Consider the following 10143-nt stretch of genomic DNA (forward strand, 5'->3'; position numbering starts at 1 on the left):
AGTTTCACTGGGTCATCGTTCATACAATCATTAAATATTGTAGTACAAAATAGATGATACATGTTTCATTATGGTACTACAAGTAAATACATCCCTGTAAAAGTACTGCAGTAGTAGAGAGAATACTACAGACCAATGTGGTATAAGTATATATATATATATATATATATATATATCCAGGTAAGTAACAAATTCTCATTTGCAACGACAACACGCACACACATATATATATATATATATATATATATATATATATATATATATATATATACAGTACTCTATAAATAAAGTATATATACAGTCATGTGAAAAACAATTAGGACACAAGATGCTAAAGTTGACTAAAAAAAAGGGAATAAAAAATGAATGCCTTAATGCCTTTTTTTTCCCTTAATGACAAATGAGGAAAAATCCAACCTTTATGGACACCAATTTTTTTTGTGAATGAATAATGTATTGGAAATAAATAAATGTTCTTCCCTACAATACAGCGGGTATAAGTCAGTCCACCCCTATGTTAAATTCCCATAGAGGCAGGCAGATGTTTATTTTAAAGGCCAGTTATTACATGGATCCAGGATACTATGCATCCTGATAAAGTTCCCTTGGCCTTTGGAATTAAAAATTCACATCATCACATACCCTTCACCATACCTAGAGATTGACATGGTTTTATTTCAGTTAGTCTAATAGATGGTTTCATTTGCATTGAGAGATGATCTTATGGAAAGTACCCCATGCCAATCTCTAGGTATGGTGAAGGGTATGTGATGATGTGGGGGTATGGTGAAGGGTATGTGATGATGGGGGGGTATGGTGAAGGGTATGTGATGATGGGGGGTATGGTGAAGGGTATGTGATGATGGGGGTATGGTGAAGGGTATGTGATGATGATGGGGTATGGTGAAGGGTATGTGATGACGGGGGGTATGGTGAAGGGTATGTGATGATGATGGGGTATGGTGAAGGGTATGTGATGATGTGGGGTATGGTGAAGGGTATGTGATGATGGGGGGTATGGTGAAGGGTATGTGATGATGTGGGGGTATGGTGAAGGGTATGTGATGATGGGGGTATGGTGAAGGGTATGTGATGATGTGGATGGTGAAGGGTATGTGATGATGGGGGGTATGGTGAAGGGTATGTGATGATGTGGGGGTATGGTGAAGGGTATGTGATGATGGGGGGTATGGTGAAGGGTATGTGATGATGGGGGTATGGTGAAGGGTATGTGATGACGGGGGTATGGTGAAGGGTATGTGTGATGGGGGGGTATGGTGAAGGGTATGTGATGATGGGGGTATGGTGAAGGGTATGTGATGCGGGGGTATGGTGAAGGGTATGTGATGATGTGGGGTATGGTGAAGGGTATGTGATGATGTGGGGTATGGTGAAGGGTATGTGATGATGTGGGGGTATGGTGAAGGGTATGTGATGATGTGGGGGGGCCAAGGGAACTTTATCAGGATGCATAGTATCCTGATCCATGAAATAACTGGCCTTTAAAAATAAAAATCTGCCGGCCTTTATGGGAATTTCACATAGGGGTGTACTTATTTATGCCCCCTGTATTTTAAGGAAGAACATTTATTTATTTACGATACATTATTAATTCACAAAGAAAATTGGTGTCCTTAAAGATTGGATTTTTCCTCATTTTTTTAAATTAAGGCATTAAGATCAATTTGCAAAAGATGATTTTTTTATTCCTCTTTTTAGTCAACTTTAGCATGGGTGTCCTAATTTTTTCACGACTGTAAATTATATATCTGAATCATCAGTAGCAAGTTGAAAGAATTGGACAAGCAATTCCAAGGGCCTGAATCCATACAGTGCAATACTGTCAATACTGTAAATAGTCTGAAAAGTTGGTACATGGGACCATAGAAACAGTGTCTGGTAAACAGTAGTACATTACAGTAAAGGTAGTACATGGGACCATAGAAACAGTGTCTGGTAAACAGTAGTACATTACAGTAAAGAATGATGATGAAATATTACATCCATAGATACTGTATTCTAATGGGTTCATGCTCCACGCTAACTGGTGACAATGAATCTTGTTACCTTGAAACTTTCATGATCTAAACATGGAATATTGTTTATCTGTTTCCATACAACCATGTATTAAGAATAATGCAACAGTTACTTATCATTTTGAGTAGTTGTATGGATTGATAGTTAGATGATTGTAATGAAATTAATAGACAATTATCTGAAATGTAATGTGTGAATTGCTTTTTGAAATAGTAGTGCTTTGATGTTAAGTTGTGTCATATTGAACAGGTGATCTTTGTTAAATGAACAGATGATCTTTGGTTTATGTGTATTGTATCCAAGCAATTGAAAAAAGTGTTAGAGTTTTGGGAGGGGGAGAACACTACTCCTCAAAATCAAACTCCCTTTGAAATTGAGGAGATGGACGTGCACCGGCTATTTCTCCGGCAGAATGTAAGGAAAGCAGGTGGCCCCGATGGGATCTCACCTGCCACCCTGAAGCACTGTGCTAGTCAGCTTGCTCCTGTTTTTACAGACATTTTTAATCAGTCGATTGCCTCATGCAAGGTTCCGGCTTGTTTTAAGTCATCAACCATTATTCCAGTACCGAAGAGGAACAGTGCCGTGGGCCTGAATGACTACAGACCGGTGGCCCTTACATCAGTAGTAATGAAATGTCTGGAGCGGTTGGTTTTGTTTCATCTCAAACCCATCACAACTCTCCATCTTGATCCACTGCAGTTTGCTTATAGGGCAAACTGCTCGTTGGATGATGCAGTTAACTTAGGCCTGCATTATGCCTTGGACCACCTCGACACTCCTGGCTCTTATGTAAGGATGCTGTTTGTGGATTTCAGCGCCGCCTTCAACACCATCCTACCAGAGCGGCTGCAGTGGAAGCTGTCACTGATGGGGGTGGAATCCTCTATCTGTCGCTGGATAATGGATTTTTTAGCAATAGGCAACAGCAGGTGCGCTTGGCCAGTACATGTCTGATCCCCAGTACACCAACATTGGAGCACCTCAAGGGTGCGGTGCTGTCACCATTTCTCTACTCGCTATCACCAATGATTGCACTTCCAACAGCAGTTCCATCAAGTTGATTAAATTTGCAGATGATACCACCTTGGTCGGCCTTATTAAGGACAATGACGAGTCTGCTTATAGGAAGGAAGTGTCTCATTTGGTTGGATGGTGTGACGATAACAATCTGGAGCTTAACCAACAAAAGACAGTGGAAATGGTGACAGACTTCCGCAGATCTCCCTACTCTCTTTCACCCTTAACCATCAAGAGCTCTGTTGTGAAGGAGGTGGAGTCATTTAAATTTTTAGGCACTATTATCACAAACAACCTGAAATGGGAGGAAAACAGTTCTTCCATTATTAAGAAGGCTCACAGTGGAATGTTTTTTCTAAGACAGCTAACCAGACTGAACGTTTCCAGCTCTGTTCGGTCTAGGTTTCACAGAGCCACTTTGGAAAGCCTTCTGTCAACATCCATTTCTGTATGGTTTGCATCAGCATCGGCCCAGGCGAAGAACAGACTGCAGCGCATTGTGCGCACAGCAGAGAGGCTGACTGGACAGAGGCAGCTGTCAATCAGTGACCTGTATGAGGCCAGAGTCAGGAAGAGGGCAGCTAAAATTGCTGCTGATCAGTCCCATCCAGCAAGTGATATTTTTAGGCTGCTTCCCTCAGGAAGAAGGTACAGGGCGATGAGGACAAGGACCTCACGCCACCTTAATAGTTTTTTTCCTAGAGCGGTTTCCCTTTTGAATAGCTGATCAGGTCCTCCCTCCCCTCCCCAATGTTATTATTTTATTATTTTTATCTTGGACTATTTATTATTGATTGTTTTTAAGCATGACCCTGCAGATATGTGCATATACTGTTTGTTAAGCTCTGTGTTACTGATTGCCATGTCAAATTCCTGTGTGTCTGCTGATGCATTTGGCGAATAAAGTGATTCTGATTCTGATTCTGATTCTGAAAAATGTGTATTTTGATCATTGGTTGTGAGTTTTGTGTCTAGAGTTTTGAAAAATGACATCAAGGTTCTGAAATTAGTAGCAAAGTGATTGTAAAAAACTGTAAAAGCATAGGAGGTTATTGCATTGTCTGTGTGTGTGTGTGCGTGTGTCTGTGTGTGTGTGTGTGTGTGGTGTGTGTGTGTGTGTGTGTGTGTGTGTGTGTGTGTGTGTGTGTGTGTTTGTGTGTGTGTGTGTGTGTGTGTGTGTGTGTGTGTGCGTGTGTCTGTGTGTATGTGTGTGTCTGTGTGTGTGTGTGCTTCCTGATTTCTCCACAGAATGGACCAGTATAAATTTAAAGTTTAAAGTATAAATAATTACATAGGAAAAAAGTTAGCATCAATCCCTGAATCACAGCCAGTATGGACCGGAGGAACGATTCCAGCCACCAACTATCAGCATACATGTAAGGTCATGGGTAGACCACCAGGTGTCATTGTTGTTATGTGTATTACAGGGAAAGTTCAGCAATTCACACTTTTTGTCCCTTACAGGACAACATAGGTTTCCAATTTGGTGCCTGTAGGTCGTTTTTCAAACTGTATTTTCCACTACTCCATAAAGGTAAGCAGCTTAACCAGCACGGGTGGTCTAAATTAATGGAAAATATCCATTTAAAACCACGTGTTAGTTAATGCAGATTGAACGGTGGCCCAGACGGTTCAAGAGAAATGCAAAAGCCACAACACAAATATAACGGAAATGTTTATAGACTGTTGTTCCTCCATTATCTAATAATGAACCTGTTGTTGTGTTTCTTTTGGGGCTTCAGTCTTCCTGCAGTTTGGACTCTTTGGAGTCCTGTCAGTGTCTCCAGCTGCCATCAGAGTGCTGACTGACAGAGCTTTTGGAACGCTGCCAGCTGCTTCTGACTGGCAGAACTACAGCTCAGACCGCCGCCGGTGTTTCAGTTTAACTGGTTTTTGAATTAACTGGTGATCCTCCAGATGCGACGTAGGCGTGCCATGAGAAACCCTGCAGGAATGATCATGTAGGTGGCTGTATCGAAGCCTGTTTGAAATACTGCAAACGTCAACATAAGTCGTTCAAATGTTCATGTTGTCATTTTTGTGTCATAATCCTGTTTAAATAAACCTAATTACAAACACATTAAACAGTCTGAGATGTTTGTTAACGCCGCAGCTCGAACACAGAGTGAACACCGCTGAAATTAGCAAAACAGAGCGCAGTGCGCCCAGATTAACTTGTGTCACAATTACCATCGGTCATATACGCTATCTCATATAGTTTCATTTAGACCTACAAAGGTCTAATAACATGGGCAACACAACAGCTGTGGTGTTAAAAAACAAAACCATAGTTTCCACACGTCAACATGGTGCGCCAAATCAAGCTCATTATGCAATGCAAGATCTACGTCGTGTTTCATAAGGAAATACTTTGACCCAATACTGTGTCTGAAGGAAACACAACAATTTAGTTTAGTTTATTTCAATCAATCACATAAATACACATTACTTACATTACATGAATGGTAAAAAAAAAAAAAAAAAAAAAACACCCAAAAACAAACTTAGTTCAACACACCTTAGTTCATGCAGTGTCATCTTAACTTGTTCATAAGAAATACTGATTGAAAAGGTGTAGGTTGAAGCATTTGCTTATTACACCAACCCCTTTTAACATTCTATTTTATTCTTTAGGTCCCTCAGGATATTATCAATTTAAATAAAATGTATTATTAATTTCTGTATTGATATACATCACATGTGCAAAATAAACCAAACACATTCCCATTCATATACACACTGCCATTCATGCCTTGCTTTCATATTTGTTAATCATCCTACTTTAGTATTTGTTTTTAATTCTTTGTAAAGTAACACATTTTTACTTCCTCATCTAAAAAGATTCCACAAGTTTACTCCTTTTGCCGATATACATCTTTGTTTTAATCTTTTATCTTTGTGAACATGTACATTTCCTCAGTCCATAGCCTACTTGCAATGATGGAAAAAATTATTTTAAAATATACAGCCCTTACAAAAATAATCTCCCTCTGTGGAGGGATGCCCAACACACACACACTGTGGTACCATTTACTGCAGGTGGTGCACTCAATCTGAAAGAGAAACACTACAAATGTTCAATAACTTTGTTATTCTGAGAGTTAGGGTTAGTAACCCTAACCCGGATGGGCAACAGTGGAGCATGTCCATTTCACGATAGCCGGATAATGTTTACGGACCAGGGCTCTACATAGAAAATGGAATGATTAGTTTTCCAGTTTTAACTTAAGCCGTGTAAGATCGTTTAAATCCAAAGTGACTTAAATGTTAAAATGACTACACTGGGACAAGCTAATGTTAGCCTAGGTAAACAATCACAAGTGCTTTGTTCCTCCCTCAATATTATCCAAAGTGAGAACCTGGAGCCGGTTGCACCAACAGCGCTTTACTAAGCCTGGTCCTAACTGCTAAGTAGGTCTTAGTTAAGACCAGTCTTTAGAGTTGACCTAACGTCGGTTGCACCAACCAAACTTAAGCCTAGGCTTAACTACGCATGGTCTTAGCGTTGCGCGTTCATGTGTTGCTGACCAGCAGCGTGCGTTGCTAGGTTACGCTGTAAACTATCTTCCGCTGTTTTGTTAACTTGTAACGTTAGTCGTATCAATGGAGGAGCAAAGAAAAAGAAAGGAAAATTTCACCGACATTGAGATACGAAAGTTAATAGAGCTGTACAGTCAGCACAGACACACACTGACTGCCAAGCAATCAAATACAATAACAAACAAGAAAAACAAACAACATGGAGACAGATAACAGAGGCCATGAACGATTGCTCTGACTCCGGCTTTTTCTCGACAGAAAGCGATGTAAGAAAGAAGTGGAAAGACCTCCTGAGCAAAGCAGAAAAAGATTTGTCTGCAAAAAACACCACCGACCGGGCGGGGTCCTCCCCCCCAAAACTTCCGTGTACAGTACCATCATTGTGGATATCTTTGGAGAGGATTCCCGGCTTTTATTGGTTTGGTCGGTGCGGAAAGTGGCGGTACCGACATGGAAGAAACTGCTGTCTCTCCAGAGATGGATGTCGATCACTCAATCGAGAGTGTGATTTGTGAAGGTGTGTAGCCTATATATTAGAGTAGCCTAGAATAACAGTTTTAGTAATTGTCTTATAACAACAGACCTATGACAGATTATCTGTATTTTTAGACTTGATGGAGTACCCAGTCACTCCACAAAGTTCTCACGAACACAGCAGCGGTGCACCGCTGGTGAAATGGATGAGGAGGCTGGATAATCTTCAGCAGACACTTCTTGAGAAGGAAATTGTTAGAGTGGAGACTGAAACAAAAAAATTACAGACTGAGCAGGAAAAGTTGGAACTTGAAAACAAAAAATATTGTTAGAAATACAGTTGCTCCAACAACAGATAAACAGGTCATCTTCGCCTATTTCTGAAGAGGATGGGCGGTCTTTGTAATTCTGTAAATAAGCCTAATGGCAAATTGTGTACAATGAATCAATGACAATAAAAAAAAGTTTATTATAGACCTACTGGACTTTCTTTGGGGGGCTTATTTGTATGGTTTACAACCTGCAGATAATTGGCAGAATTATTTTTAACATTTATAAAGCATTAATAATGCGTTAATGCGGACTAGTCGAACACGACATCTTCATGCCCTGCATGGTCCACAGGGTCTGATACCTTCCTCCGGTACCGGCTGATGGTGTTGCCTAGGAAGAGGGATCCTCTTGGTGACACAGATGTTGTGGAGGACAGTGCACGCTGCTATTACGGTGCAGACTTGCTCAGGGTGCATCCGCATCTCTCCATGAAGACAATGAAACCTAGAAAAAATAGTTATGATTACTGTAAAACCTAAATGTGTCACTTTTTTACTATTAATAAATGAGCAAAACTTGGCCACTAAATATTTAATATTAAATTTTTTTGACGATCACCATATTCGTAGTGAACGCGCATATAGAGAGAAATGCACATAATGGATTACATAATCAGAGAGTAGCCTGTCTTTTCGTTTTGAATTATTTCGTTTAAAGGCATTTCAAGCTTTGTGTATTTGATGTATTTCTCATGTCTGTGTGAGGCATACACTGAGTTTCGTTAAGTTAGGATGAGATGCGCTCCAGTTCACGTCCATGCAAGTGACCGCGCGGGCGCCTCCATGATTGTCTGTTATATTTGCTTCTTATTTATTAAATACAGGCAATTGGTTTATGAAAAATTTATTGAAATTAAGATACAATTTATCTAAAACGAAATTCACTTTAATTCACTGTTCACTTTTCATAATCTAATATAATATTTTAACAAATATGAAGCAACTGCTAGCCGCCCATGTATATAGTTTTCAGTGATCTAGTGACCGCACTACATCATCACCATGGATAGGGGAACAGACACTGCGGAAAGGAATTTACCTGCGCGCAGGGACTCCGATGCACCGCTCGAAGTGACCTAGTGGTGGTGTGGATGGTGTTATACCGTCGTTCTTGCTCAGTCCTCGGAGCAATTATAGGCGTCATCAGCCAGTGTTTCAGTGGGTATCCACTGTCGCCGAGAAGCAGCCCGTTTACTCTTCCAGCCTCGAAATCCTGGTATAACGCACTCTCCCGGAGGATGCGTGCATCATGGGTAGATCCAGGCCATCTCGCCACCAAATTAAAGATTTTATAATTGGCGTCACAAGCAATCTGCACATTGATTGAATGGTATCCCTTGCGGTTGACAAACAGATACTCATGCTCAGATGGTGCCTGGATCCGGACGTGAGTCCCATCGATGTAGCCCACAATACCAGGAATGCCAGAGGCCCGGCGGAATCGGTGTTTCATCACCGCAGACTCGGCCTCAGTGGGGAGGTGAGCAGATCGCGGAAGGCGACGGCTCAGTGCCAGTGACACTCTGCGGATGGCCCGACATGCGGTGGATTTGTGGACATTAATCATATCTCCAACAGTGTTTTGAAACGCATGATTTGCATAAAAATGTGCGCTATTAACAGCTGTAATGCTGGTTTCAATGCTTTGTTGTGGTTCGATACATACTGTAAGTCGGGTGACAGCTCTTCAACAAGTTCATATATATCCCTCCGACAGAATCGAAACCTCTCTATCAGCTCCTCATCATTGTATATGTCCAATGGATTGCTTCTGTCCCTAATGACTCTCTCCCGTCTAAAAGCCCGCTCATTGTAAAGTCTGTGTATAAGGCGCGCCATGTCTATACTGTCTTTAGTTATGTGGTTACGAAGTGGTTACTATAGAAACATTATCTATCGGATAACGCATTAACGTATTAGCGCCATTTATTCGAATTTCGCCTACTACTGGCGTAAGGATTTACGCCCGGTTTTAGCGAGAAGAGGACTTAAGCCTGGACGGTGCAACTGTCGTAACTTTTAGGTCGGACTTAGAATGCTGAGTTAAGACCTACTTACCTTAAGACCAGGCGTAAGCCCTGTTGGTGCAACCGGCTCCTGATTATTAAAGCTGGTACTTTACCCACCTTGTCACATCCCTGCAATGATCCATTTGTTGTTGCGTGTCCCCAAATGGGTCCAAGTACAAGCACCTCTTCTCCTTGAGATACATGATCTATGGAAATGTAGTTACAAATTATAGCAACCTCTTGTACACCAGCTGTTGTCATAGTTTTTATCTGAATCTGTTAACATTTAAGATGTGCGTCCAGTGTCCCTGGTGGCAAACGGCTCCAGCAGCCACATCATGTTTCAGAAGGTCAAGCTAAGAACAAACACATTATACTCACATCTCCATTTCAGATATTAATATACTGAAGAGGTAAAACATCCTACTTACCCTTCTAAAACATTTTTAGGAGCCCTGCCAGACCTCAGTCATTGTATGGGCGTCAATAATTCTTGCCCCCGTTGTACGGCCCACAATGCATAGGTATGCATTCACAACCTATAAGTATAAGACTGAACTGTGATCCACAGTTTTTTACTACTTAAAGAGATTTATCAGGCAACAACAAAGTACCTCTGACTCCAACTGCTTTCCTGGTGCCAGGTCCATCATATTTTCAGAATAAACTTTGTATGGCCCAGCCTTTGACCACAAGGTCTCTTTACAACCTCCTGCCCATAGGTCTCTGAT

Source organism: Perca fluviatilis, chromosome 10 (genome assembly GCF_010015445.1).
Source record: "Perca fluviatilis chromosome 10, GENO_Pfluv_1.0, whole genome shotgun sequence".
Classification (NCBI taxonomy): Eukaryota; Metazoa; Chordata; class Actinopteri; order Perciformes; family Percidae; genus Perca; species Perca fluviatilis.